Source organism: Macaca thibetana, chromosome 13 (assembly GCF_024542745.1).
Source record: "Macaca thibetana thibetana isolate TM-01 chromosome 13, ASM2454274v1, whole genome shotgun sequence".
Lineage (NCBI taxonomy): Eukaryota > Metazoa > Chordata > Mammalia > Primates > Cercopithecidae > Macaca > Macaca thibetana.
The window spans coordinates 46,681,264-46,689,566 of record NC_065590.1 but is presented as its reverse complement, the minus strand read 5'-3'; the positions used below and the strand labels follow the sequence as shown (position 1 = coordinate 46,689,566).

General features: G+C 47.3%; 1 non-coding gene across 1 annotated transcript; it reads left to right on the top strand.

The window, feature by feature from the left end:
• Positions 1–2,493: 2,493 nt before the first annotated feature.
• LOC126934583 (U1 spliceosomal RNA) lies at positions 2,494–2,651 on the top strand. Its single transcript, XR_007719040.1, has one exon. It is a non-coding gene; the product is annotated as a U1 spliceosomal RNA (small nuclear RNA).
• The last annotated feature ends 5,652 nt before the right edge of the window (positions 2,652–8,303 follow it).

The following is an 8,303-nucleotide window of genomic DNA, read 5'->3' as shown; positions in this document are numbered from 1 at the left end:
GCACCCCCTAGTAACTGGGATTAGAGGCGCACGCCACCACGCCCGACTATTTTTTGTATTTTTAGTAGAGTGGGGGTTTCACCATGTTTGCCAAGCTGGTTTCGAACTCCTGACCTCAGATGATCCAACCGCCTTGGCCTCCCAAAGTGGTAGGATTACAGACCTGAGCCACCGCACCCAACCTGATCCTTGATTTCTACTAAAAACATCCATTCCTCTCTATCATGATGCCATATCTTCTCCCCTCCAAATCTCACTTGCCTATCCAAAAAGCCACATCAGTAGCCTGGGGTTTGGTGATGTACACATCTCTCAATACACAGACCCCCCTTTCACCTGCACCACTGAAGATTCCAGGCAGGATCTTATAGTAGGTGGTCTACTATCACCCAGTTTCTCGACTGCTGAAGCCTGTGGGCTCACATCAAGATCTCTGGGGATCCAATCCACTCCAGAGCATCTGGGGAAAAGCCACCTGCTCCTGGATTCTAGATGTGGTTCCAGAAGGGACCACCATCTCTGCTAAGACACACACCATCCCTGCCAGGAGCATCTGTGCAGGGCCAGGGAAACACCATGACAAGAGGAAGACTCAAGTCCTTACTCTGCCCCAACAAGCTCTTCCGGGTCTCCGGGTTTCCCTTTTATTCTTTGTGAAACCAAAGGCTTAGCTTAGAATCTTGATGTTCCAAGTGGGGTCCAACAACCAGCACAGGGCATTACCAGGGTGCTCTCTGGAAATGCAGACTTTCCAGCCCCACTTCAAGACTACCACATTTAGATCTGCATTTTAACAAGAACTCCAAGTGATTCCTGTGAGCATTAAAGTTTAAGAGACACCCACTTAGAGCATCATCTCTAGGTCCTTCCCAAGACCTACATGCTGTGATTCTTGAAAGGCTCAGTTTCCAAACCTCTGGATTGAGACGCCTCTTAGAACTGGGGGAAGCCAAGCTTCTAATCAGGAGTGGTCAGAAAGTGGAGTCACAGAAGGCGTCTGTGAAACCCAAAGCCCTTGGACAGGCAACGCTGGGACCGGGAAGCGGGCGGAGGAGAGCAGTTCATTTTTTCCATAGGCATGCTGTGTGTGCCAGCTGAGGTCTTTAATGTAAACCCTCCTGTGTTCCGACCTAAACAATGAGCGTAATTATGGGCTCTCTTACCCCCTTCAGACACAGGGCTTGGGGTCGGCCCTCCACAGGGTCCTGCAGGAGGTCTTGTTTCTGAGTCAGGGGGGCCTCTGGTTAACCAGAGCAGACCCAACTCTGTGGGGCAAAGTTGACATACCAGCGTAATTACACGTAGGTTGACCATATTTACTGCAACTCTGTTGTTCTAGAATTTCAAACAAAGGCTGAACCCTAGGAAAACACACCACTAAGGAGAAGCAGATTGTCCTGAGTGATTTATTGAAGAACAAAAGTGAGGGAAAGAAAGAGAAGAGAATTATCAGAGACTCACACATACTTCCCTTTCCTCCTGTCTGGCCTAAGGAGAACAACCAGTGACCACCGTGTTCCGTCCCTCCCCAACGGAAAGGCCTCAAAACACTGACATTTTGCTTTTTCAGAGACACGTCTTCATGCGGCCACATCAGATCCCAAAAATCCATTCAGACTCATTGGAAGAAAGCAGGCAGCGGCAGGGTCAGGGGGAGAGAGCTCTCCTCCTTCCTTCTGACTCACTTCACTCACTCCCCACTGCCTCCTCCATGACATGCACTTACATTTCGTACAGATATTTTCCAAATGAACAGAAACATAACCAAGGCTGGAATTTGGCTTTAGAGAAGCCAGAAGAACAGGTCAGGTATGTTACTATTCTTTTACTTTGGGAGGTGACTGGTAAGAAGGCTCTGAGTAAGAGCCAGAACTGTTTGGCCTCAGGTTTGTCCCATGTAAATTCATCACTGTGATGGAAAGCAGTGGCATTTCAAACGCGAAGCCGAGAATTTGCATTGACCCAGCAATTACAGGAAAGGGGCAGTTAGAAATCAGCAAAGTTAGGAAACAGCACCTCACCCAAAAATTAAACATGTGATTTAGGTATTCCCAAGAGATCAGGGCTAGAGGGATCTCAGAGTATTTGCATGTAGTTGCCAACCCTGTCCCCACCCCAAAACACACACACACACACACACACACACACACACACACACAGAGTTACAATTATAGCTCCCTAGCCAAGGAAGACTTATCAATGCCTACCATATGCCTAACAGAGAAATAGGAGATAGGCTTCCCATCCATAAGTTTATGACATCTCTGAAGAGACAAGATCAAGTGCAAAAGACAGATTGGAACACTACAAGAAGGAACCTAGCAAAGCTCCAAACTGCTTCATGGGCAGAACTGAGTACCTGATAGACTACTGGGTACCGGGGTCACCTGGTAGGAAGCAGAGAGAGAATTGTTTACTATGGAGTTACATGGTAGTTACCAGAAATTTGTTTGTTTTCTTTTTTAAGTAATTTAAAAAATATTTTTGTTAGATATACTTACTGGCAGGGGAGATACCATGACCACGAAGGTAGTTTTCCGAGGATGAGGCTTATCCATTGCACCCTAGATGTGCTGGCCCTTGCGATTTCCCCAAATGTGGGAAACCTGACTGCATAATTTGTAGTAGTAGGGCACTGCATTCGTGCTTAAAAAATAATAATAATAATAATTTGTTTTAAAAAGTGCCCAAATCTTCATCCTTTCCTATCAAGAAGGAGAGGACTTCCCTGCCAGAGTTCCAAGGCAGGGTCATGAGATTCCTAATTCAAAGTCTCGTCAGGGTGGTCATCTGCCCTGCTCGTTGCCTAGTACTCAGAGGGATACATACTCCAGGGCCAGGTGGCGCCACGCAGATGATGAAATAACAAGTGATTGGGCTAATTAGCCTATTTACAATCATAAAATTGTGAAAGAACGTTTTGCAAAACTACAGATGTTTTTAGTGTTCAGAAGGTCTGAAAAAGAACACAAAATTGGGATAGGATTTGGGTCCTACCAGATGTTCACAGAGGAAAAGTCCTGCTGAATGGAAAATTCTAAACGTGGCCAGTTAGAAACTCTGTGGGCTTAAAGCCCATCTACAATCCTGAATAGTTCCTAGTGACATCACTTGAGGTCTCCAAGCCTGAGCAAAGGACAGGATCTGAGCTCAGAAGCCCTAAGATGGGATGGGGCACCCTGGAAAGAACAAGGAGTGGGACTCTTCAAAAGTTCACCAGAGACTTATGTCAGCACCTTGACTCAGACCAGGTGTATGATATCCCAGACAAAGAAGGGAGGCATAGAATAGAAGAAAAGCAATAGAAAATGTCCTAGACATTTACCAAACTGTCTACAAGAACAGCAGCCTCCTCTTTTGTGAGCATCTTGCCCCCAACTCTGATTTTGTGGTTCTAGCACAAAAAAATCAGTTACCCATCCTTCTGCCAGAGAAGAGGGCTCATGAACTGAAAAGGACAGTTTCCCCATCCCTCTGATTGGCCCAAGGATTGGCATGGGACTGAACAGGGAAACTAGGATTTTCCCTAAGAGGAAAGAAAAAAAAAAGGAAAAAACGTTTTACGCTCTGATCACGTGAATCAATAAACACCCAGCCCTCCTTTCTTCTTAAACTGGTCCCAGTGAAAGATCTACCACGTACAACCAGTGGATTTGTGACTAATAAAGGAAGCATGTGGAATTCTCACTAGTTGCCTTCTGGTTTGTGTCAGACTCCTACCCTGTGGCTAGGTCCTACAGGACACCCTCTGGAAGAGGGAACCATAGCTCAAGGGTGATGAAACAGGAAAGTGGCAGAGTGGAGGGGGCAGGTTCCTGCTAGTGGTGATAGCGACGTTGTCTAAGGCATCGTGGTGAGACAGTCATGGGACACTGAGCTAATGTGCCGCCCAGCAAGGCTGGTGTTCTGCTCAGGGGCACTCTGTGAACAGAGCTGATGAGGACAGAGTCTCATGAGCCCCTCCAACTAAAAGCTACCCCTACCACTCCCAGCCACCTGCTTTCCAGCAGAGCTAGCAGGAGAAGCCACAACCCAGCACCCTTACACACCTCCGGCAAGCACTGAAAAGGGAGTCCGAGGTATTCATCCATTGAGAACATGAGAAATCTGCATTTTAATCCCATTTTTTACCAAAGATGGGAACTTGGTTAAGTAACAAAATCATTTGGACCTCTCTTTACTCATCTTTACAATGGGGATAGTGAAAGAACATGGCTCCTCAGACTGTTGTAAGAATTAAGTGTGATAATGTATCAAAAGCATTCAGCACCATGCCAGGCACGGTTGAGATTGTCATCATTATTACTGTGGCCAGTAGTATTAGGAAGTGCTCTGAAAATTGTACTCTGTGAAATAAGTCAGGATCTGACATTGTAAAATCAAAAAGTACATTCTCCCTGGGAAATAGCTAGCAGCTCCTAGTGGCAAATTCCAGGCTTGGGTCTATTTTTTGCCTTTATATACTTTCTCATTTATGTTTTGATTTATGAAAACGCATCCATCATTTTCTAAGGAAAGCCTCCAGACACATGAACAAAAATGATAAAAATGCACAACAGAAACAAATAAAACCATTCGGCATGGCTAACAAGTCAGGCATTTGGCCCCAGCGGGGTAGATAAATCTAGAGCTGGGCTCAGCACCGGGACCCAAAGGTCAACAGGCTGGGACTTTGCTGAAGAAATAAAAGAAAGGGGATTCTGGAGCTTCAGCTAACAGCCTACCTCAGATCTTCTGAGAGCCTAGGAGTGAATCTTCCAGAGGCAGCCTCCAAAAGGGTCTCCAAGAGACCAGTCCAGAAACCTGTGCACAGCTGCCCTCTCTGCTCCCTCACTAGTCAGTGGGAGAACCAGCAGACTTCTCCAGCTATGCCAGGCACCCCGTTTACTCCCGTGAGGGAGGGGCCATCTTGGGGAAAACCACTCAGTTAAGAGAACTGGGGTTCCCTAGGGAACCTGTCAGCCATCCTTCTGTCTTTATCCCCTTACTCCAGAGGCATTGCTATAAGGGGACTCCCCTCCCCAAAGAATTTGCTTCAAAACTCAACATTTCTAGCTTCCAATACAGACATCTCATTGTTGCTCAAGGCTGAGAACATGTGAGAGGAAAAGTGAGAAGGAATCCCAGCAGAATCAGGGAGGGATCCACATGGGGTGAGATGGGTTAGGGCCCTCACTAGCAGAGCACAGGTATCTCCATAAAACCCTGGCTAGCCCACAATGGTTAACAGGGTCCACCATGGTTGACAAGGCATCTTGCAGAGCCTTTCCAAGGTGATATTCTAGGGGATGACACTCTAGAGGTGTCACATTGGAACGGCTCTGCAAGATGCCTTTCTGCCCAGAGTCTGAGGGGATTCTTAGTTATAGATTGTTCTGGCCATAATCCACCAAACAAGGGGGTAATTCATAGGCTGCAAAGAGACCAAAAAGGTGGGCCAGTGTGAACACTAGGGCCCCGTGTGCCCAGTAGTGCTGCCCAAAACTAGATAACACCTGGCAGAGCCAATCAGATCTTCTGTTGGGACATCTGACTGAGACATGGGGAGCTGTCATCAAAGAGTAATGGTACATGTGGCAGAACAGAAAAGAGTAGCCAGCACACCAACTCCCCAACACCAGAGTGGACAAAAAGTGGCAAAGCCCCTGCTAGTAACAAATATTCACAATAACAGTGTCCATGGAGCCACAGTTGACAACAATACTCATTGTGCATAACTTTGTGCCTGGCACTGTTGGGTCCTTGTGCACAGGATCTCACCGAACCTTGACAAGGACTCCACATGGCCAGTGCTATTATTGTCACCACGGTATAGATGGCAGGAAACTGAGGCTAGAGAGGTGACACAGCGGTAAAGGGCAGAGTTGCAATCTGAACCCAAGCATTTTGATTATGGAACATGGGGTTTTATTTACTAGATTACACAAACTCCTGTCCAATCCCATATGGCCATGGACGATACCCCAGTTCTCGGTGAAGCCCAGTTGTGACTGCTGAGAAGATTTACTGTTCTTCCTCACCTCCTGGTGTGTACTTCCAATAATCCCCTATCACCTAAAGCAATGGGATTATGCCAAAGTCCCCTTAAACTGCAAGCATCTAACTAATACGGGGACACAAGTGTTCCAGAGAAGTGGCTAGTAACAGCAAAGAATGACAGACCCTCCTAACAAGATTTGGTGGCCCCCTTTTACCCTTCTGAACCTTAAAGGAAGAAACACGAGCTGAGACATTCTGGACAGGTGGCTGGTGCTGGTGAAGTTGACCTCTTCGTTTCCATTTTCTGGTCCTCATAAGGGCCTTCGCTGAAGCCAACTAAGTCCTTGGACAGAGAGGACCTGTGCCCTGTGCTGCACAGTAGACAGCTCCTCTCCTGAGAAGGGCTGCTGGCAAGGAGGGGCCAGTGACCCAGACCCAGTTAGCCAGATCCTCCCTGGTATAGTCTGCTGATGTCATTGAAGAAGGCCATGTCTTCTCATCTCAGCTGCTGGCCTATGAGCCTGGGGCTGCCTGCCTCATGGAAAGTGATAGAGGGAGAAGGAGAGAGGACCCCAACAACCTGGGCCGGGCATGGTGACTCACACCTGTAATCCTAGCACTTTGGGAGGCCGAGGCAGATGGATCACTTGAGGTCAGGAGTTCGAGACCAGCCTAACCAACATGGCGAAACCCCATCTCTACTAAAACAAAAAAACAAAATTAACTGGGCATGGTGGCGCATGCCTGTAATCCAGCTACTAGGGAGGCTGAGGCAGGAAAATCACTTGAACCCGGGAGTCGGAAGTTGCAGTGAGCTGAGATTGTGCCACTGCATTCCAGCCTGGGCCACAGAGTGAGACTCCACCTCAAAAAGAAAAGAAAAGAAGAAGAGAGGAGAGGAGAGGGGAGGGGAGGGGAGGGGAGGGGAGGAGAGGGGAGGGGAGAGGAGAGGAGAGTAAAAGAGAAGAGAAGAGAAGAGAAGGAAAGAAAAGGGGAGAGCTGTGAGCTGTGGTGGCCCTTGTGCAGGAGATGAGGCAGTTGTGTGGCCAACCTGTGAAGGGAAAACACTTCCCACCTACTCCAAGGTGACTCAAGGTGGAGGTGCCACAATTAGGGGGAAAGACTTCCAGCCAAGCACAGAGTAAGGGCATGAAAGAACTTTCTAATAGCCTCAAAGCAAGATCACACAAAGATTCTGCAAGACATTTTTCTTTTCTCTTTTCTTTTCTTTTTAATTTTTATTTTTATTATTATTATTATTATTTTTTGGAGACAGGGTCTCACTCTGTCGCACAGGCTAGAGTGCAGTGGCACAATCATTGCTCACTACAGCCTCAACCTCCCGGCCTCAAGCAATCCTCCCTGCTCAGCCTCCCAAGCAGCTAGGACCACAATGTATGTGCCATTATGCCTAATTTTTCTATTTCTTGTAGAGTCAGAGTGTCCTCACATTGCCCAGGCCGGTCTCGAACTCCTGAGCTCAAGTAATCCACCCGCCTTGGTCTCCCAAAGTGCTGGGATCACAGGCGTGAGCCACCTAGCCCAGCCACAACATTTTTCCAGAAGACAAATGGACTAACCTCATATTGATCCTGGGACCATGAAAATAGGGCAGCCGGCAAGACTTGAGCCAAATATATAGACTCTACTTCATAAATGAAAACCTCCAAAAAGCCCACATTTAGTATTTTTCATGTTCATGCGAAGGACAAGCTTCCTCCTCCACTGAAAGGAAAGGAAGGGAGAAAATTTACTTCAGGGTGGCCAGAGCTTTTCCCTGGAACGACCCAAAGGGCTTCTCTGTCCCCAGAGAACTTGGGTTTGGCCTCTAGGGGACCATATATAATATTTTCTAGGTCCCTGTGAGCATAGCCTTGATGTACTGGAGACGGGAGGTCAGACTTGGTTTATATTCACAGGCAAAATTGAAGTTAGAACTCACCCCAACTCAGCAGAAAGGAGACTGCAGGACAATCAGGGCTCGAAGAGTAACTGTGAGTCAGCTTAAGTGAACTTCACACAGGACACGGTAGGTTTTCTTGTTCTAAGTAAATATCTTAACAGTTTCCAGTTTTACAAATTTAAAAACAGCTAAAAATACACACACTTATATTTTCTAGTTTTTGCCGACGATGCTGAGGCAAGTTAAGAGGGAAGATGCTAACCACAAAAACCATCCTCATTTTCATGACTAGGTGGACAGGGAGGAACCGAGGCTGGTCTTGCCCTGTGCTACATAGTAGATAGCTCCTCTCCTGAGGAAGAGCTGCTGGCAGGGACGGGCCAATGACCCAGGCCCAGTTAGCCAAACCCTCCCCAGTACA